Source organism: Octopus bimaculoides, chromosome 11 (assembly GCF_046866305.1).
Source record: "Octopus bimaculoides isolate indiv1 chromosome 11, ASM4686630v1, whole genome shotgun sequence".
NCBI lineage: Eukaryota > Metazoa > Mollusca > Cephalopoda > Octopoda > Octopodidae > Octopus > Octopus bimaculoides.
This window is the reverse complement of record NC_142938.1, coordinates 33,427,873-33,451,059: the sequence shown is the minus strand read 5'-3', so window position 1 is coordinate 33,451,059 and position 23,187 is coordinate 33,427,873. Positions and strand designations below refer to the sequence as shown.

General features: G+C 35.7%; 1 protein-coding gene across 1 annotated transcript in view; it reads left to right on the top strand.

The window, feature by feature from the left end:
- The first annotated feature begins 20,720 nt into the window (after nucleotides 1-20,720).
- The window catches only part of LOC106871767 (vacuolar protein sorting-associated protein 54), a 484,461-nt gene continuing 481,994 nt past the window's right edge, over nucleotides 20,721-23,187 (top strand). Inside the window, exon 1 of the mRNA XM_089359786.1 lies at nucleotides 20,721-20,843. The gene's annotated coding sequence lies outside the window, so the exon portion shown is untranslated. The remainder of the gene's footprint in view (nucleotides 20,844-23,187) is intronic.

Genomic DNA, 23,187 nt, shown 5'->3' with positions numbered 1-23,187 from the left:
TTAACTGAATTGCTAAATAGAACTGGATGCGGTTACAAATGCTACGGAAAAACAGTCAGCCACCTTTTATATATGGATGACCTAAAATTATATGCAAAAAATGACAAAGAGCTAGAAACACTACTACAGACAGTACACGGCTTTACCAAGGAAATAGATATGAAATTCGGATTAGAAAAATGTGCCAAAGCAACCCTGAAAAGAGGAAAATTAGTTAAAAGTAGCAATATAACACTAGATAAAGCCAATGAAATAAGAGAACTAGACGAAAGCCAACCATATAAATATTTAGGAGTCAATGAACTAGATAGGATACAACATACACAAATGAAAGAAAAAATAAAGAAAGAGTACTATAGACGAGTTAGATCAATACTAAAAACAGAGCTCAATGCTAAAAACAAGATAATGGGTATCAACACTTTAGCTGTCCCAGTTATAAGCTACAGCTACAACATCCTTAACTATCTAAAATAGACAGGAAAACAAGAAAAATAATGACAAGATAGGATGCACCACCCCAAATCTGACATAGAAAGGCTATATAAACAACGCACAGAAGGTGGCAGGGGTCTTATACAGCTGGAAAACTATTATAAAATAACCACCATAGGACTTAAAAAATACCTACTCCAGAAGCAAGGAAAACTAATACAAATAGCCACAAAACACGAGCAAAACAAAAAACTGTTTTCAGTATTTATGGAAGCTGACAAATACAAACAAGAAATCAATCTACCTAACAAATACGAAGAAGAAGAAGAAGAAACACCAAAAGCTATAAAACAAATGAAATCCAAACTAAAACTAGAACAGCAACGGACCATGATAAAACGATGGCAAGAAAAGCCCCTACATGGTAAATACTGGGCTAAACTAAATGCAAAAGAAATAGACAGAGAAAAATCCCAGCAATGGTTGAGCAGCTCAGGACTCAAAGCAGAGACTGAAGGATTTTTAATTGCTGCACAAGACCAAAGCCTCCCCACCAGAAACTACCAAAAACATATAATGAAAAGAAACATAACAAGTAACTGTAGAATTTGTGGAGATGGACAAGAAACAATAAATCATATTATCTCTGGCTGCCCAGTCCTGGCTAAGAAGGAATATATTCACAGACACGACAGAACTGGGACATATATACACTGGAAGCTATGCCAACACTATGGAATAACAACAGAAAAAAGATGGTATAAACACACGCCAGAAAAGGTCACAGAAAACGAGAAAGCAACCATACTCTGGGATATGCCAATACACACAGATAGAGAAATTGAGGCCAATAGACCAGATATAGTTGTCAAAGATCATGAAGAAAAAAAATGCTTTCTAATTGATGTATCAATACCAGCAGATGACAACCTCTCTCTAAAAGAAATGGAAAAACTTTCAAAATACAAAGACCTGGAAATAGAGGTAACTCGAATGTGGAATCTAAAAACAGAAACAATTCCTATCATAGTAGGTGTCTTAGGTATAATTAAAAAAATATTCAGACAAATACATAACAAAAATACCAGGACTTACAAATATATATAACATGCAGAAAATTGCACTACTGGGCACAGCACACATCCTACGCAAAACACTTTCAATACAGTAACCATAAGAGCACCACAGCAAACCACAGCACATACCCAAGGCGCACAGAGCTGCGCTCGGTAGTGAAGTGAAAGCACGTTATAAAAATAAAACTACTGAACAGTAATAAAAATAATAATAATAATAATAATTGATGAAGGAAAGGAAGATAGATTGGGTACTAGTCTTTATTCAGTACGACAATTGTTTCAACCTCTCCTGGAACTGTCCTTTTATGGGTGGGATGTTGTGGATTCAGTTGTGGATTCAGTTGCATTCAGTTGTATGGATTCGGTCTGGATCATATCAGGTACATGCATACATAAAGTGGGGTCCTGCTAAATGTACTGAGTTCTCACAGGCATGTTGTTGTTTACCCACTGTATCCTGGTTATAACCAGTGAATGGGGCTAGCTACAATTATTGTCCTTAAATATTAAAGTTTTAACAAAATAATCTTAAAGTGCCGATCAAAGCCTTGTGTGTTATATAATTGTCATTACTATATTGACATATAAAATAACACATACAACTCACTTATTATTGTCATATAACAAACAGAGAAGTTCATGTATGGAATTGATCTTTTTTCTACTTCAATTGTTACATCTTTTTTCTTATAAAATACACACATATAGGAGGAGTAAATCTATATATATATAATAACATTTTGACTGTGGCTCCGAAAAAGAGTAAAATAATTACCTGATCAACGACGGGTATTACTGCTAGTATTGTATATAAAGGGTGCAATGCTGCACCAATAACCAGCTGACAGAAGATCTGCCTGTGGTTAAACTAGTAGTAACATGGAACAGCCACTTTGATGTGGCGATTAACTTTACTTGTTAGTATAGTTACTACTCTGATCTCTTGAGATTTTACAAATATATACTAGCAGCTAAACCCAGTTTCACCCGGTCGGTTTGGATGATGTGGCTGTGATCGTTTTCGGTTAGGCATAATCTATAACAGCGTTTCTCAACCTTATCATTTCGGGTTCCCTGTTTCGATTGGAGCCTCCAGCTGTATGAAAATTTCCTGACTCACCCACCCCTTGTCAGAAAACAGCTTCAGGAGTTATGAAGAACGAATTTGTAAATAGTCTGTTTTTGAGAGCTATTCTATTGGCCCTCTGTCTAATCATTGATTTAATTATGAACATAGAAAGAAATTATACATTAATCCCTCTTTTTGTAAGCAGTTGTATCCGTAAAAATTTTATTTGCAGAGAGTAGAAATTGAAAGAAGATATATGAAATGGACGTGTGTGTGTGTGTGTGTGTGTGTGTGCGTGTGCGCATGTGTATGTGTTTACAATAGTTGATTTATGGAAAAGTTTGTTAAATTTTTGAAATGCAAATATGTGAATGAAAATTAAGTTCAGACTCTACATGGTAGCTAGACCTGGTAGAAATAGCAGCCAAATCTCCCTCAAAACACCCTACTGTCTTAATCCGACAATTCTGCCTATTATGTAGTTTGAATGAGAAACTGTAAGTAATGACTAAGATTATTAACCCCACAAAAAGGTGAAAAAAGAGAGAAAGCATAGCGAAAGCTTTGGCTGACTGTCATCCTGTACTCCCCTTGTTGCTAGCGAAATGGTATACGATCAATGGCCGGATAAGTGTAAAAGAAAGGCGATCTTTTGAAGTTGTGGTGAGAGGGGAGAATTGATGTACGTGCGTATGTGTGTGTGAGTGTGTATGTTTGATGAGATGTGTGCGACAAAGAGAGTAATGTTGATGGTGTATGTGTATATGAGAGAGAGAGAGAGAAAGAAAGAAAGAGGGAAAGAGATAAATGAAATTTATCATTCAGTTTATTTATTTATTATGTATATATGTATGAATGGCTTCAGTGACACACACTCACATACACGCATGCACGCAGGTTGTTTTAATCTATTTTCTCTGTAAGTATGGGGGCTAAGAAAAAAATAGGAAGTGCGTCCCAATCTATGCACCCGTCTCTTCATGTGTGCCATTTTTCACATGAATCCACCCAGCCGTGAACCTCAGGACAAGAAAGAATACAACGCTCGGCCAACTTCAATTTATATTATAGATATATATACATTTAGTGTATGTTAAAGATATATAGGATTAAACCAGAGAACTTGGATGCTAACATCCCTTTTAAGAGGAATCTGTATCCTTGCAATAACACACACACACACACACACACACACACGTATGTATATCTATATCTATCTATCTATCTATCTATCTATCTATCTATCTATCTATCTATCTATCTATATATATATATATATATATATATATATATATATATATATATATATATATATATATATATATGTAGTGAAACTACCTATCGTCACTAGATACAAAACTACTATCGCCATTACATACAATCTTCTCATTTAAATATAAATAAATGCGAGCGTAGTAGAGAACCCATTCCTTGTCATCACGTGACTGATTATTATTCGAATCGGCAACTTCTTCGAACCGTTCCCGCCAGAACGCAAACTGACCAATCACAGCCCCTAATAAGGTCACGCGATAGAGTAAAATTCTGAAGCCATCGGGAGCCCATAGTTTGTTATAAATAGCTTTAACTCATACCCCACAATTTGTCTCGGTCCAGTTTCTCTTTGAGAACTGTTCCGTGTACCACACGACAGCAGCAGCAGTTCCAGCGACCACTTCAACAGCTTCGTCCAGCCACGATGACCTCCGCCGTCGCCATACCAGCAACAAGAGTCTACGACTACTAACCAGCACCTACCAAGCAGCCTCTACACCACCAGCGTCAACACGACTTACTATGTACACCAAACCAAACCTCCGCGGCACATCTCTCTCTTCGATTCTGTTAGGTGACTCAGCTTCACCACGGTAAATAAACAGACAAGAGTTCTTAAACAGACAAGAAATGCTCAGCCAGCGACGAACATCTGTATAACAAGAATCACGGCCCGGCATCGATGCCACGACATCACAACTAGTGATCAGCACTGCCACACTCAGCCTCTCCTCACTTTCACATACAGAACTTTTCCTATAGTGTACTAACGAACTGGTATAATTGCTCACGTGTCATTTACTGACTCTTTCTATCTGCTGTAATAACTCACACATGTATCACTCACATACACACTTTTCTTTGTATGACGGCCTGTCTTTGATTATGTTCTTATATGTCGCATTCACACTCTCACACAGACATACATCTTTAACGCTACAATAAATATCTCTGTTATTCATCTAATACGGTTGTGGTCTTTCATTACTGGTCATCTATGTTATCGTCGCATAACATATCATCTATATCATCTTTGATATATATATTTGTATGTTCGACCGTGTGACGCGTTTAAAGAAAAGGAGTCCTCGGTTTTTCCATTCGTCACCATTTCTCCTTTTATGAGTTCGCACGGTCGTACCTTACACATATATATATATACACTGTGTCCCACATTATTAGGCAAATCAATCTTCTCTCAGTAAATCCAATTTATTTTAACAGAATGTGCACAGATAGGTGTTGCAAAAACAACTGGTTTTGAATGAATATACATTTATTTATTGATAACTAAAATTTAAAATGATAACAAAAGAAATACCAACAATGTGAAAATTAATAAAATTAAGAGTACTAACACAACAACTAATAATAATAATAATAATAATAATAATAATAATAATAATAATAATAATAATCTTAATATTTATAAAATGTATATCTTAAAGAAGTCATTAATAAATTAACAGACTTCACCCACCGTTTACGATGGAAAGCTATGTTTTATGATAAAAACAACCAAGCAGAGACCACGCACCACCAAAACAGCAATGACTTTATCAAAGGAATTTTCAAGACTAGGAAAACACCCCCACCAAACAGCCACTTAGATGTCTTTGAAAACGAACTATGGAATACTATTAAGAACCTACAATTCAAATGACACCCACTAAGAAACAACAGCTACCAAAAAACCTAAAGGACCTACTATATAAACTAAAATTGCAAAAGGGAATTATTGTACACTCCTATAAAACAAGGAGTTCTTACACTTTGGATATAAATTTATACCACCAGCTGTTACATAAAAAAATTACAAAAAAATACAAAATAGCACCTAACAGCACCTTAAGATCTATTAACTTAGCAGCCAAGAACATTATGACAGACTACAACATAGACAAGAAAACCGAACCCTTCGTATCTTCCAGACTCCGCATAACCATAAAAGACCATAAACCTAATTTCTTAACAGATACGAAAGTTAGATTAATATGCCCCAATAAGTCCGATCTATGTAAATTAAGTAAATTAATATTAGATAAATATATCCCTAAATTAAAGAATATGATAGCCCTAGAACAATGGTCCAACACCTACGAAGCATTAAACTGGTTCTCCAAACTACAGAACAAGAGACATAGAAGATTACTACTCATCTATTGGGTTGGCAACTAAGTACCCACCGTTTTTTTAAATTTTAATTTTTTTAAAGGTTTACTAAAAAATAACAACTAATTAATCAATAATGTATTCACCATTGTTGTTTACAACTTATTCCCAACGTTCAACAAGATTTTCAATACGTCGTTGGTAGAAATTACCCGATTTCAACTCGAAAATTGATCCAACCAAGCTCTCAATTCAACATCAGTATTGAACGAAACTCTGCGATTAGCATTTGAAAGAGATCGAAAGAGGTGGAAATCCAAATCAGGCAAGTACGGCAGGTGTGGTAGCACTTCCCAGCCATGCGTTTGAATGGCTTCCTTGGTCATATTGGTGATATGAGGGTGGGCGTTGTTGTGCAGCAGAAGAACTCCATGCTGCCGATTAGGTCTTTTCTTTTGAATAGCGGTGTTGAGTCATTCCATCTGTTGAACATAGAGTTCCGCATTGACCGTTTGGTTCTGTTCAAGCAATTCATAATGGATAATCCCTTCCCAGTCCCACCATACGCATAACATCGTTTTACGCGGATGAACATCTTGTTTCACATGCGGTGCCACTTGTTTACCGGGGCTAAGCCATTCCTTACACTGCTTCATATTGATGTACAGACACCTTTTTCCGTCGCCAGTAATGATTCAGTAAAGAAATCGTTGCTTGTGTCCACGAGTTGAGTGGTGACGAGCAAGCAAACCAGCGGAGATTGTGGTTTGTTGATTTTTGGGAACCCATGCTCCATACTTCTGAACCTTTCCCATCGAGTGAAGATGCTTCTCTATAGAAGTGTGGGAGCATTCCATTTTCTATACCAGTTCTTTTGTCGTTTGATGAGAATTTTCGAGCAAAAGTTGGTTTAATTGCTCTTCATCGAACTCAACTGGATGGCCAGAACGTGGTGCGTCTTTGAGGTCAAAATTTCCATTTTTGAACTTGGCATACCAATCATGAGCGGTTCTTTCAGCTATGGCATCTTCTCCATACACAGCACAAATGTCGCAAGCAGCTTTTGTGGCCTTAGAACCTTGATTAAAAGCAAAAAGAGGGAGGTGTCAAAAATGCTCGTTTTTCTTAACTTGACATTCCATTTTAATGATCTGAAAATAAACAAAAATTAACTAAAATTAACTAGAAAAAAAATAGATTCCAAAATGTTTCAAAAATAGAATTCTCGAAAAAAATAGATTCCAAAATTTTAAAAAACAAAACGGCAGGAACTTAGTTGCCAACCCAATATTAATCCTACGATCCTTAATAGTGCTCTTATCTTTGCCAAAAATCTTACCCAACTAACAATGAAGGAAATTAATGTAATCTTAGAAGTGAGAAAATCAGTAATAAATTTCAATAATAAACTACGGTAAGAAAAGACTCCCCTAATGACTTCGATATCACCTATTTATTTGTTATCATACCTACAGGAAGAATTCCCAGAAATCAAGGGTGGGCTACATAGGGTCGACGCACTATGCATACTAAAATCATCTCAAATTGGAGATTAGAACTGATTAAGAAAAAAATATACAAATTTTTAAAAAGATTCGGCCCAACTATTACTATAGAAAAGGAACATAATTCTATAAATTACCAAGACGCCAACTGCAACCTAGCCATGGGACTCCATCAGCCCTACATAAAACCTAATACAAACCTCAAGTATATAAGTGCATCCAGTAACCATCCAAACTTTATTAAAAGAGGACTAGTACATAGCACTAGCAAAAGAATTTCACGCCTCTCTTCGAACCTATATATCTTTAATACGTACAAGGAATTCTACAATAGTGCATTAGAAAAAGCAGGTTATAAACAAAAGTTAAATACTATGCAAATAACTGGAACAACATAAATGCCCAAGACACTAACCACACTCCAAACAAAACTAACAGCCACACCAACAATATGAACAACATAGATAAGATTAACACCAATAATAACAAAACAAAAACAATAGAAATAATGATAAGATTCAAACTAAGATAACTAACAACATTAAAAATGATAACAAATAATAATGAACCCCAAAGAACCAATATAACCCCAGTTAAGAATGATAGCACCAAGCCATATAACTTAAGAAAACCGTACAGAAATAACCCCAATAAAAATGACGTGAACAATAATAAAAATTAAAATAACTATAGAAAGAAATATAATAATCATAACAGCAACTTTACACTCTACACGAATACTGAGGACAGTTTCTACACCAAAAATAATAATATTAAAAAGAAACGAAATAATGATAAGATCTGGTTAATAATCCCCTTCGCGATGCAGCTTAAATCTAACATAGTTCACTCCATAATGAGACTTATAGATAAGCACTTGAATTTAAAGAACAAATACTCAGGAATCTTTAAGAATAAAATTAGAGTAGGCCAAAGCCTAACTAGTAACGTAGCTACCATCATAGCCTCGATCAACAATAATCAGCTAGATGCCTTCTACGAAACTAGGAAAAATAGCAACATAAAACATAATAGCCAACAGGCAAATAGAATAAATCTCACCCCAAATAACTCACCCTCAAACAACATGGACAATGACCTGATAAGTAATAATCCCCCCCCCCCCCCAACAACACAGCATAAGTACAGATAAACTGAATAATTTATGTGGATGCAGAGACAGAAATAAGAGTCAATTCTCCAATAGGTGTAAAACAAAAAATGTAATATACCAATGCGATGTACTCGCAAATAATCAAATTTGGTTTCCTAGTTCCGAAATGCTGTAAATAAGAATTTTCCAAGACATTCTCACTATTTCCCAGTCATAAACACGCACAGGGTTAGATTCGGTTTCTCTAATACTAAAAACATCTCATAAATAATATCCGCACACAATATGAGACTATTAAATTCACAAGAGAGTACCGACAGCAATAACATTAAGTCAGGTATTACAAACCATTACCATAATAACAATAATAATACTAATAATAAACCAAGGAACAATAATTATAATATGATATATAATAATAATAATTACAACAAAATCATTATTTCGGAAGTTAATAGCAAAAGAATTAGTTTTTTAAGTGATAATGCCAAACTCAAAAACACTATATATCAATGCCAAGTCAGCATTCCTACAAATGTGTCCTTTTATATTGGATCATCCTCTTCGCCAATATCCTCCAGAATTTCCAATCATTATACGTCCTTTAGAGATAGAAACAAACGAAATACCACGAGCCTTAGTAAATTAGTTTGGGAACTCAAAGACAATAACATAAAATTTAAATTAGACTGGCTAATTCTTTCCATTTCTAGACCATATGACAAAGGTAGAAGATATTGTCCATTATGTAATACCGAACTATTTTTTATTTTATTTTCAAAGAATTAACTGGTGAACACGTTCATCGAAAACTCTTACAGATGTAAATATTGGCAGCAACATGTGTTCACAGCATTCAGATGAAAAATACTTATTTATATAACGCTAACAAATTAACTTGTAACATTAATTCCTCAAATAATTCAAGAGACACATGGCAATTATACCTTTATATGTAAAAAGATATCATAGACTGATTGCGCTTGATATATGTTATCTAAACACTCTTAATTTGTAAACCCAAATTAGAACACCAATAACATCTATAAACATACACTAGAACATTATTTTCAGTTTAATTCATCATAAACATTACCTCCTACAATGTCTAATATGCTGTGCCCAATTTACCTTATTCACTTGATTTCCTACTTCTTTGTACTTCCATATCATTCATTTACTACTTTCAATTTATTCAGCAATAACAAGAGTTATTTATCATGGTCATAGTTATATTAGTGGCAGTATTCCAAATCTACGAATTTAATTTATCATCTTAAACGTTCCTAGAAACATCTAAAATTCTGAAAACAATCTTAGTTCACTTGTTTACTCTCATCGCAAGATGAATCCCAAACATTTAAATATTCTCCTCTCTCTATTCTATGACGTATTTATTACTGATCAACATAACATTCTATTTCATCTCTCGGAAAACCCTTGCATTAACAGATATGAAACGGGATCACTGAAGTAAACTTTGATAATAATATTAACTTTGTCTTTACAAGTAATTTTTACTCATTCAACCCCTACCCCGGCCCCTCTTTTTTTTTTACATCTAACTTAATAACATAATCCACTTCTGTAGATTAATAGACCACCCATTAACTTTATTAATTAATTGTCAATCATTTAATATCTTAGTAATATAAGAATCACTTTCCTATACATATTCCACTGCTTTAATATCAATCACCACACAACTACCGTGTGTATATACGTACTAAGGAGTGTATACAAATGCGTGTATGTATCCATGTACATACATACACACACATATACATGTGTGTGTGCGTATACATGTGTAAGTATGTTTGTGTGTATGTATGCATATATATATATATATGTGTGTGTGTGTGTGCACATTCGTGTATATGTATGGAATTATATATGTGTAGGTGTTTGTATATATTAAAAAAATATATATATGTACATGTATGTGTATATGGTTGGATGTATGTATGTTTATGGATATGTATGTAAGTATGTGAATATATATATATATATATGTGTGTGTATATATATATATATATATATATATATATATATATATATATATATATATATATATATATGTATACGAGTGTACGTATGTATGTGTGTGAGTATGTATGTGTGTATATATGTGCGTATATATGTATATATGATTGTACACATTTATGTCAACACTATTTGTAGAAATACAAGATTAACTCCCCTTTACGGTCCCATTATTAACATAACATTCCTCTCCAATTTTTATCGGATTTAAATCATCTTATTATCTCGCAACTTTATACTCTAAATTTTCTTTCTTCTTTTCTTCCCTTCTTGTCCAACGTACTGTCTCTAGTAGCGTCCCAACCTCCAACGGCTTTTTCAAATAAATTACGTAACAACCTTCTCCAACTACAGTTCTCATATTCGGTTAAAATGTCTTACGTTTAAGCTGGTTCCAATGCATTTCCCTGAAGAGAAGATTACATTCTTATCAACATCACCTATTCCTATGGAAGGTATAATTTGTAATCTTCGAAACATATGTTGGAAATAAAAGTATTCAGTCAACATATGCGTTTTACTCCATTTACATATATATATATATATATATATATATATATATATATATATATATATATATATATATATATATATATATATGTAAGGGACGACCGTGCGAACTCATAAAAGGAGCAATGGCGACGAATGGAAAAACAGAGGACTCCTTTTATTTAAACGTGTCACACGGTCGAACATACAATATTATATCAAATGGATGATATAGATGATATGTTATGCGACGATAACATAGATGACCAGTAATGAAAGACCACAACCGTATTAGATGAATAACAGATATATTTATTGTAGTGTTAAAGATGTATGTCTGTGTGAGAGTGTGAATGCGACATATAAGAACATAATCAAAGACAGGCCGTCGTACAAAGAAAAGTATGTATGTGTATGTGTATTATTACAGCAGATAGAAAGAGAGTCAATAACACGTGGACAATTATACCAGTTCGTTAGTACACTATAGGAAAAGTTCTGTATGTGAAAGTGAGGGGGCTGAGTGTGGCAGTGCTGATCACTAGTTGTGTTTTGGCTTCGATGCCAGGGCCTTGATTCTTGTTATACAGATGTTCATCGCTGGCTGAGAATTTCTTGTCTGTTTAAGAACTCTTGTCTGTTTATTTACCGTGGTGAAGCTGAGTCACCTAACAGAATCGAAGAGAGAGATGTGCCGCGGAGGTTTGGTTTGGTGTACATAGTAATTCGTGTTGACGCTGGTAGTGTAGAGGCTGTTTGGTATTAATCGTGTTGGTCATGATGATGATGCTGGATAGTAGTAGTAGACTCTTGTTGCTGATGTGGCGACGGCGGAGGTCATCGTGGCTGGACGAAGCTGCTGAAGTGGTCGCTGGCTGCTGCTGCTGTCGTGTGGTACACGGAACAGTTCTCAAAGAGAAACTGGACCGAGACAAATTTGTGGGGTATGAGTTGATCTATATATATAGCGTTAAGAGGGCTCCAAATGCCTTTAGAATTTTACTCTATCATGTGACCTTATCAGGGGCCGTGATTGGTCAGTTTGCGTTCTGGCGGGAACGGTTCGAAGAAGTTGCCGATTCGAATAATGGTCAGTCATGTGATGTCAAGGAATGGGTTCTCTACTACGCTCGCATTTATTTATATTTAAATGAGAAGATTGTATGTAATGGCGATAGTAGTTTGTATCTAATGGCGGGAGGTAGTTTCACTACATATATATATATATATATATATATATATATATATATATATATATATATATATATCCATATATAAACACATACACACATCTATCTATCTATCTATCTATCTATCTATCTATCTATCTATCTATCTATCTATCTATCTATCTATCTCTCTCTCTCTATATATATATATATATGTATATGCACATATACACATATATATTCATTTTCTCTATCTATTTATTTATTTTTGGTGGTGTGTTGGGAGTATATTATAATGTAGGGGTCGGTAACTAAGAATTCTCATATACACTTAGACACATAGACATGTTTGTATACATTTTTATTGTTCATCCAAAATGGGCAATTTACGCATGGAGCTCATTAGTAGTAGTTAATATTACAAAGTTCAATCCAGACATTATAACGTGTATCTCTGTATCTAAATATTTAATCCTTAGTATGCACATTGAAGCATGAATGTAGTAAAAGTTGCTCTGCGATCACTTTGACACCTGACATGCGGTGTAGAGTGCACCTGTTCAGACAACGTTGATTGAACATATGTGTGACATGAACATTTGATCAATATAAACAAATCATTTGTACAAGTCATTTGGCAAAAGCTGAACGCTCATATGTTATCTTTGATAGGAGTGTCCATCATGTGTGTGTGTATTTATTAATGAATGTATATGGCTCAGTGATTAGAGGGCCAGTCTTACAATTGTGAGGTTGTGAGTTCAATTCCTGGACTTGATTGTGTTCTTGAGCAAGACACTTTATTTCACATTGCTCCAGTTCACTGCAGAAATGAGTTTTGATGTCACTGGTACCAAGCTGCATCGGATTTTTACCTATTCCTTGAACAACATTGGGGGTATTTAAAGGCAAACAACTTTGCCTGGACTTGTGTCTTGGAGGGGAACTTTCTGGGTGCATTCCCATGGTCATTCGCGACTGAATGGACTCCTGACCAGAAATATATATACTTTTTTATTAAGGCTGCAAAAACATCACAAAAAACTGTGACTCAGAGTTTCACATTCCTGTTCCTTGGACAGTTGTGATCAAGACTACTTGAAATTTGAGAACATGAAACTCTGAGTCACAGTTTTTGTGATGTTTTTGCAGCTTTAATAAAAATGCATATTACTCTAACTTCACTATTCGAGTACTATCTTTTCCACATTGTTTTGCTTTTATGTGCTTACTCGTGTAATATATAATACCTGTACATCACCTCCAAACCTTCTAATATATACATATATATATATATATATATATATATATATATATATATATATAGATATAATTTATTAAAATTAATGAAGGTATCATTAATTCTATTACCATCAAATGTAACTATTTTAAGAATGATAATAACAGAATCAATGATACAGGCGACAGCAGGCCAAAAAAATAGCATTAAATAGCGGAGGGATTAAAATTAATCAAAGGACATATTAAGTATGTCTACCTGCTTGAAATAACAGTCAAATCTCAGTATTAAATCGGCAAAAATACACTGGTGATAACTACAGAGATCAAACGAAGGTAAATTTGGTTAAGACAATCTACTTACATACATTTAAGTATTTGGATTCACATGGACTAGTTTCTGCATTGGCAAAATAAGCCTTAGCTTCTTCAGCATGCATTACCAAGATAAGAGATTCCCAACCTATCCTTCTGAAGTCTATGCCGCTACTGATTCATTTTGAGCCAAAACCACAGCAGCTTACCAGTGTAAAATAATCTCTAATAACGAGATTTGACTGTTATTTCAATCAGGTAGACATACTTAGTATGTTCTTTGATTAATAACTATTAATTTCCAGTACCGCTGCCGTAGTCTCCTTTAGAGAGACTTAGAAATATTAATAACTCTATTTCTGAAAACCAGTGGATAGATTCCACTGAAATTAGATAAATAACCTTCGAGCAGATAGTCAGCAGCGCCGCCTGGCTAAGGCTTGGCTGCTCTGCATTGACAAGGGGCAACACCCTGAAACTAGTCTGCAGATGCCAAACCAGCAGGGGGACACTGCTGACCTCCCCTGTTCGAAGGTTATAAAGGACACAGGTTTCGTGTGTCACATAGCTAGCTAGAGGCGATGGCTTCTTGGAGCTAATTCACGGCAGCTTTCGTCCTAATTTTGGGACTGCCATGTTGGCTTGGCGATAACTATTAATTTCCAGTACAACATCCCCTCATGACATAAAAATGCTAGAAGCTAGGCTGAAAAAAGAAGATGAATGACATCGTCTTCTAATACCGAAGGATTGCCTATATATCTTGTACTTGTTTCAATCATTAGACTCTGGGCATGCTGGGGCAAAAGAAAAATGATTAGCTTATGAACTTCATTAGCTTACAACTGTTTCTTTTATAGGGTGTGGTGGACTCATAGTTGAGTGCCTGAGTAATGCCTTACAGTTTCATTAGAGGCATACGTATATTGATACAAATAATATGTGAGTATATGCATATATGCGTACATGTATGTACATACCTACATCTACATGTATATATCGATGCATATTTTGGGTACAGGATGTCACAAAAAACGTGGTCAAAATGAAAAACAGAACATAAACAAAGCACGGAAAACAAACTTTTTTTCGGACAACGGTAGGAACACACAGGAAAACAGACAGGCCACATAGGGAACATTTCCTTCATCAGTTGCCCCTATTCTAAACTAAGTGTTTCGAAGATATTGAGTTCTACACCAGATCATTAGTATCGCAATACCTAAACGATTTATATATATCATCATCATCATCATCATCGTCGTTTAACGTCCGCTTTCCATGCTAGCATGGGTTGGACGATTTGACTGAGGACTGGTGAAACCAGATGGCTACACCAGGCTCCAATCTGATTTGGCAGAGTTTCTGCAGCTGGATGCCCTTCCTAACGCCAACCACTCCGAGAGTGTAGTGGGTGCTTTTACGTGCCACCGGCACGAAGGCCAGTCAGGCGGTACTGGCAATAGCCACACTCAAAATGGTGTATTTTATGTGCCACCCGCACAAGAGCCAGTCCAGGGGTACTGGCAACAATCTCGCTCGAAAGTCCTTACACATGCCGCGGGCACAAGTGCCAGAAAGGCGACGCTGGGCACAGGTGCCATCACAAATTCGCTTTCGCTTGCCCCAATAAGCCTTCGCAAGCTGAGTTTCGTGTCCAATGAAAGAGACGACGTTGGCATGAGTACCAGTCGTCGAATTTAGTTCAATTTCACTTGCCTCAACAGGTCTTCGCAAGTGGAGTTTAGTGTCCAATTTAACTCGTTTGTAATATGTATTTATTTTCTCTTAGTTAATAATTAACTCGGACAAAATAAATTGGTTAATAGATACCAGGGTAGCAAAGATCACAAAATGACTGTGGTGAAACTCCTGTTTATGAGGTAAAGACTCCTTGTTATTTTGGGTACTTGAGTAAATTTATATATATATATATATATATATATATATATATATTATCAATAATAATAATAAAGGGTAAAATTAATTAATTAATCGATTAATAATTAATAATTTTACCAAGTAGTTCGGTATGTTAGAAGAACCATTATCGGTAAACTTATACAAAAATTTTATAATTATAAGCATAATTATAAAATTTATATATATATATATACACACACACACACACACACACACACACATATATATATATATATATATATATATATATATATATATATATATATATATATATATATATTGAGAAAAAAGTCGTCAGAATTTTGGAAAATAAATCTTTTAATTTCTTCATTATTATTAGTGCTTTTGTTCTTTTCTCGAACTTGTCAAATAAAATTTTGTAAATGTACAAACAGCTTGTTCATTTATATGAAACAGATTTTTTTGGGGGTGTTTTGTTTAGAAGAGGACATTGTTTTTGCTCTTTTGGGGTGAGGTTCCATGACAATGGTGATGGTTAGATAGAAATATAGGTAGGTAAATAGGCTGATAGATAGATGGATAGATAGATAGTCAGATAGGTAGAGGAAGAGAGAGAAAGAAGGGGATATCCCCCTTCCTATTCACCATTCATTCATTTATTTATCTAGTCCTTTACCATTGTATTGCAATGGGTTTAAGGATGGTGACCTCTCAAAAAAAAAAATAATAAAATAAATGCAGATATGAACTGCAAAACACAAAACCTCATTTACTGCATTACCTGACCAAACTGCTAAGAAAATTACATTGGTGAAACAAATAATTCCCTCTGCCAACGTTCAAAAATCCACAGGCAACATATTCGACAAGAGAAATTACGCAAGTTTTCATTAAGTAAGCATCTGGAAATATGCAGCGACGGAAAATTCAAAATGTTTCCCTTTTACAAATGTTCACGGGACAATGTGCAATACTGAAAAGCAATGGAACTACATTTCATCAAAAAATTCTCTCCAAAATTGAATGTTTGAAAGAAAAGCAGAGACAGTACATTTTGTAAGTGTTATACTAATGTTCTCTAATGAAAAATCATGAAATTGAAAGAAGTGTGATTGAAGTTACACAGTATAAACACGGACACGTCCCAAACATACATACATACATGCACGCATGAAAACAACACACACACACACACACACACACACACACACACACACACACACACACACACTTCATCAAGGGATTCTCCTCAAAATTGAATGTTTGAAGGTAAAATGATGAATTTGATTTCTTTATTCCAAATGTGGCTCATGCTTACAAATGTTCAGATATATATGTGTAGCATTGGGATGTTCTAGCTTTATGTATCATCATCATCATCATCATCGTCGTCGTTTAACGTCCGCTTTCCATGCTAGCATGGGTTGGACGATTTGACTGAGGACTGGTGAAACCAGATGGCTACACCAGGCTCCAATCTGATTTGGCAGAATTTCTACAGCTGGATGCCCTTCCTAACGCCAACCAATCAGAGAGTGTAGTGGGTGCTTTTTACGTGCCACCGGCACGAAGGCCAGTCAGGCGGTACTGGCAACGGCCACGCTCAAAATGGTGTATTTTACGTGCCACCCGCACAAGAGCCAGTCCAGGGGCACTGGCAACGATCTCGCTCAAAAGTCCTTACATATTCCGCGGGCACAAGTGCCAGAAAGGCGACGCTGGGCACAGGTGCCATCACAATTTCGCTTTCGCTTGCCCCAATAAGTCTTCGCAAGCTGAGTTTCGTGTCCAATGAGGAAGACGACGTTGGCATAGGTGCCAGTCGTCGAATTTAGTTCGATTTCACTTGCCTCAACAGGTCTTCGCAAGTGAAGTTTAGTGTCCAATGAAGGAAGGAAGGTACGCATAAGTGGACTGGCTGAGGCCTTAGATTTAGGTTTCACTTGGCTTGCCGGGTCTTCTCATGCACAGCATATTTCCAATTGGCAGAGTTTCTACAGCTGGATGCCCTTCCTAACGCCGACCACTCAGAGAGTGTAGTGGGTGCTTTTATGTGCCACCGGCACGAAGGCCAATCAGGCGGTACTAGCAAGGGCCACCCTCAAAATGGTGTATTTTATGGGATCTTTTTTAAAACGGGGGCCACATTTTTCATTAACGAAACACTTTGAAACTTGGAACACTGGTAGAATGTGTCATATAAAACATCTTTTTCTCTTAGTCTTCTTTAAAAAAAAAAAGAAATCCATAAGTTATTCCATGTTAAAATTGTCGTATTTCTGTAATTTCAACCAATCACTGACGTCCATTCGGCCGATATACATTAAGTGCCGACTACATAAACAAACGATTCTGAAACAATTAACCCTAACCCTAACCCTAACCCTAACCTTAACCCTAACCCTAACCCTAACCCTAACCTTAACCCTAAGGTTAGGGTTAGGGTTAGAGTTAGGGTTAGGGTTAAAGCAAATTTAAAATGAAAAAAGCAAATAAAACGAAGGTATGGAGATTAAATACGCTTTACATCGCTTAATCAGCCAAAGGAGTAAATATAAACAACTGAATATTTGTCAGTGATTGGTTGAAATTATCGAAATAAGACAATTTTTTACATGAAATAAATTCGAATACAAAAATATTTTTCTGTTCTATAACACAAAATAGATAAGTATACGAAGTTTGAAAGTCTTTCCGTACCAAAAACACTACGTAAAACATTAATGAAAAATGTGGCCCCCGTTTTAAAATAGACCCATTTTATGTCTCACCCGCACAAGAGCCAGTCAGGGGAACTGGCAACGATCTCTCTCGAAAGTCCTTATACATGCCATATATATAATGTGTGTATGTGTGTAGCATTTTATTTTATTTTATTTATTGATTGATTTTTCAAATTGTTAATTTGCAAATTGTATACTAATGTTTTTTCATGCAGAACTACATTTCATCAAAAAATTCTCTTCAAAAATGAATGTTTGGAAGGGGTGACAGTACATTTTGTGTTCTAAATATAACTCAGAGGAGAAAAAGAAAGAGGAAAAAAGAAGGAAAAAAGGGGAAGAGAGAAAGAAAGCAGAATGACTTTCAGTGATGACCAAACCGCACTCCTTTTTTTTGGAGAGATCACCTGGTGAATAGGAAGGGGGATGGATTCTCTCTCTCCCTCTCTACCTATCTATCTGTCTGACTATCTATCTATCTATCTATCTATCTATCTATCTATCTATCTATCTATCTATCTCCATTGTCATGGAACTTCACCCCCAAAAAACAAAAACAATGTTCCCTTCTATACAAAACACCCCAAAAACATATTTTATATAAATGAAAACAACTTCTGACACATTCCAGGGAGAAAAACTAGAAGTGGTTGATAGCTTCCGCTATCTGGGTGACCAAGTTATTAGTGGGGGAGGGTGCGCTGAAAGTGTAGCTGCTAGAATAAGGATAGCCTGGGCAAAGTTCAGAGAGCTCTTACCTCTGCTGGTGGCAAAGGGTCTCTCTCTCAGAGTAAAAGGCAGATTGTATGACGCATGTGTACAAACAGCCATGCTTCATGGCAGTGAAACATGGGCCGTGATTGCTGAAGACATGCGTAGGCTCGCAAGGAATGAAGCCAGTATGCTCCGATGGATGTGTAATGTCAGTGTGCATACTAGACAGAGTGTAAGTACCTTGAGAGAAAAGTTGAACCTAAGAAGCATCAGTTGTGGTGTGAAAGAGAGACGATTGCGTTGGTATGGTCATGTGGCGAGAATGGATGAGGATAGCTGTGTGAAAAAGTGCCACACCCTAGCAGTTGAGGGAACCTGTGGAAGAGGTAGGCCCAGGAAGACCTGGGATGAGGTGGTTAGGCAAGACCTTCGAAAATTGGGCCTCACCGAGGCGATGACTTCTGACCGAGACCTTTGGAAATATGCTGTGCCTGAGAAGACCCGGCAGGCCAAGTGAGACCTAAATGCAAGGCCTCTGCCAGGGGTGTAGCCAGCCCACTTATGCGTACCTTTCCTTCATTGGACACTAAACTCCGCTTACAAAAACCTGTTGAGGCAAGTGAAATCAAAATCGAACTAAATTCGATGACTGGTACCCATGCCAACGTCATCTCCTTCATTGGACACGAAACTCGTCTTGCAAAGACCTGTTGGGGCAAGCGAAATCGTGATGGCACCTGTGTCCAGCGTCGCCTTTCTGGCACTTGTGCCTGTGGCATGTGTAAGGACTTTCGAACAAGATCGTTGCCAGTGCTGCTGCACTGGCTCTTGTGCGGGTGGCACGTAAAATACACCATTTTGAGCGTGGCCGTTGCCAGTACCGCCTGACTGGCCTTCGTGCCGGTGGCACATAAAAGCACCCACTACACTCTCGGAGTGGTTGGCATTAGGAAGGGCATCCAGCTGTAGAAACTCTGCCAAATTAGATTGGAGCCTGGTGTAGCCATCTGGTTTCACCAGTCCTCAGTCAAATCGTCCAACCCATGCTAGCATGGAAAGCGGACGTTAAACGATGATGATGATGATGATGAACAAGCTGTTCACAAAATTTTATTTGAGATGTTCGAGAAAGGAACGAAAGTGTTAATAATAATGAATTCCAGAATTCTGACGACATTTTTCTCGATATTCAATCTCTGTACACCACACCTAATTCTCTCTCTCGCTCTCTCTTTATATATATATATATATATATATATATATATATATATATATATATATATATATATATATATATATATATATATATGCATATGTACATATATATATTTATATATATATATATGCATATGTTCATATATATATATATATATATATATATATATATATATATATATATATATATATATATATATATATATATATATATATATATATAATATATATGCATACTATAAATGATAATTATATATATATATATATATATATATATATATATAAATACACACACACACACACACACATATATACATGTATATACACACAGGCATACATACACACACATAAAGTGAGAGAGAAATTTACAACAAAACTACGGCTAAAAATACAACGCCGGCTTTGCTTGATCATTCCAACAAGGTACAAATATGGCGATCCGAAGGTAAATGGAACATCTACGGTCGGTTTGTGTTTGATATATTATCGTTAAATTGTAACTTTAAAACAGCCTGTATTGTTTTTTTTACAATAGTATTTCAATAATATTCTTTTTCACTGATTTCTCTAATGTGTCCTTTCAGTTTAAAGACTTCATTTTGTGATAAGATTTGCTGATGCTTCTAACAGGGTTACGAGCCACGTAGCTTGTGTATATACAAGTCATTATTATGTAAACATATATACGACCACGTTACCCAGCAGTCTTTTTTCTTCTGAAACACCAGTGCGACAACAAAAATGAAACCGACAATAATGAGGACTATGCAAAATTTTCTTGGCTATTCTGAACGACCGAAATGAATAAGTAAATGATTAAACTCTTGTCGGGACATAGATTTCCATTCATAAATTTGTCTTCTGCAAACTTTCAAACAATATTTTTACGAAATAGTCGTTAATTTGCAATACTTTCATGTGTTTTACTGTTTCTTTTTATGAGGACATGTCCTTCTGTAATCAAATTAACTAGACGATGGTTTTTAAGAAACGAAGCATGTAATCTATAAATTACATTCTCTCTAATAATAATTCACTTTTAGCCTGTCCCCTTGTCCCACTTTTAACTATTTGTTAATTAATTTCGGTCATTCAAGATAGCCAAGTTATTCTTATATATTTCTCATTATTATTGGTTTCATTGTTTATTGTAGCACCTATTATGTTCATTTTTTTATACAATAGGATGTCATTTGAAGTGTGATTAGGTTCTTTTTGTTGCTGATGCTTGTGCAGCCAGTCATTGTTGATAGGACTAAGGAACAGTAACAGCAAACACAGAAAGAGAAAGGAAGAGATTAGTGAAAGAAAGTGAAAGAAAAAGAAACAATAACATTCAATAAATAGTATTCTGCTTGACTGGATATCGTGGAATACAATAGTACCTATACACACACGCATACGTATGTGGTGGTAGCCGATTTCCTATCGAGTCGAGCTATTTCCGATACTGATTCTGTCCCGATATAGTGTTACTGTTTAATTGGCGGACTTGGTGCACAGTCACCCACCCCCGAAACTGACCTATCCGATTTTTTTTCACTGGATTTCTATGTTTTCGATGACGGAGACTCCGAATATGTGAAAAATTACGTTTTCAAAATTTTTAACCCCCCCCCCCCCAATTAAAAAAATTTTTCGAATTATTTTTTCAAAGTTCGTGGAAAATACGGAGAATAAGAACATGGGGAAAAACAACACAAATTTTAATTTCAAATTTTTTATGAAAAACTGATCCACATCCCCCTTGCCGCCTCATCTCGCTGTCTAAAAGTGAAAATGAATGACTGTTTTGTCCGTTCCTACATGCGTAGATTTATAGTGTAACAGCAAAAGTATCATGGCATGTGAATCCCCCACCACAAAACTCGACATGCTAAAAATAATAGCTAATTGTCTGGAGAATTTTCGTGTTTTTGTGTGCGCGCGCGCAACGATTTCTACAGCTTATCTGAATGAATAGAGAAAAAAGTGCACAGAAATATATTTTACATACCTGTCGTATACGTCGGTTTTGTTTTGTCGCTTGAAAGGTAAACGATTCTGATAGAAGTAATTAATTACCTTGCTGTCAACTCATTGGATTAATCCCAACAAAATACAAGTTCAGCGTGTTCTTCGTTCCAAAATAATAAAAACTTTAACATACTTCCAAAATGGGACTTCACCCTTGTATATCCGTGGGCGTATCTATTAATATGTGTATTTTTGTGTATTTTGGGTAAGCCATAGAAGAGACTTGGTTTGTATTTAAAATTGGATAGATAAACAATTTTTTTTTAGTGAGGCCCTTTACATGTATTTAAAGTAAGGAGAATAAGTGTTAGTAAAGTTTGCTAGGATTTATTAAGCCTATGCATTAATGCCCCCACCCCGACCTCAAACTAAAACCCATCATTGCTGGCCCAGCTTGTGAAACTCACTGTTTGAGCAATTTCCTTGACAACTTACTCAAACCATTTTGAAAATATGTTAAAAGCTTTATCAGGGCTGATTTAGACATGCTTAACCACCTCTCGAAAGCAATAAATGAAGGAACCCTATTAGTATCATTCAAAGTGGTGAACTTGTACACCAATATCCCACACAATTATGATATAAAACCAATCACCTTCTGGCTAGAAAAATACCTAGAAGAGATCTCAGGATGCATCAACCACAATTTCATAATCACAGGACTGAAATTTATCCTCCAGAACAACTATTTCATGTTCGATATAGTTTACTATTGATAAAAATGTAGAATTGCAATGGGAACTTGAGCTCCAGTGACTGTGAACCTTGTAATGGGTTATCTAGAACTTAAG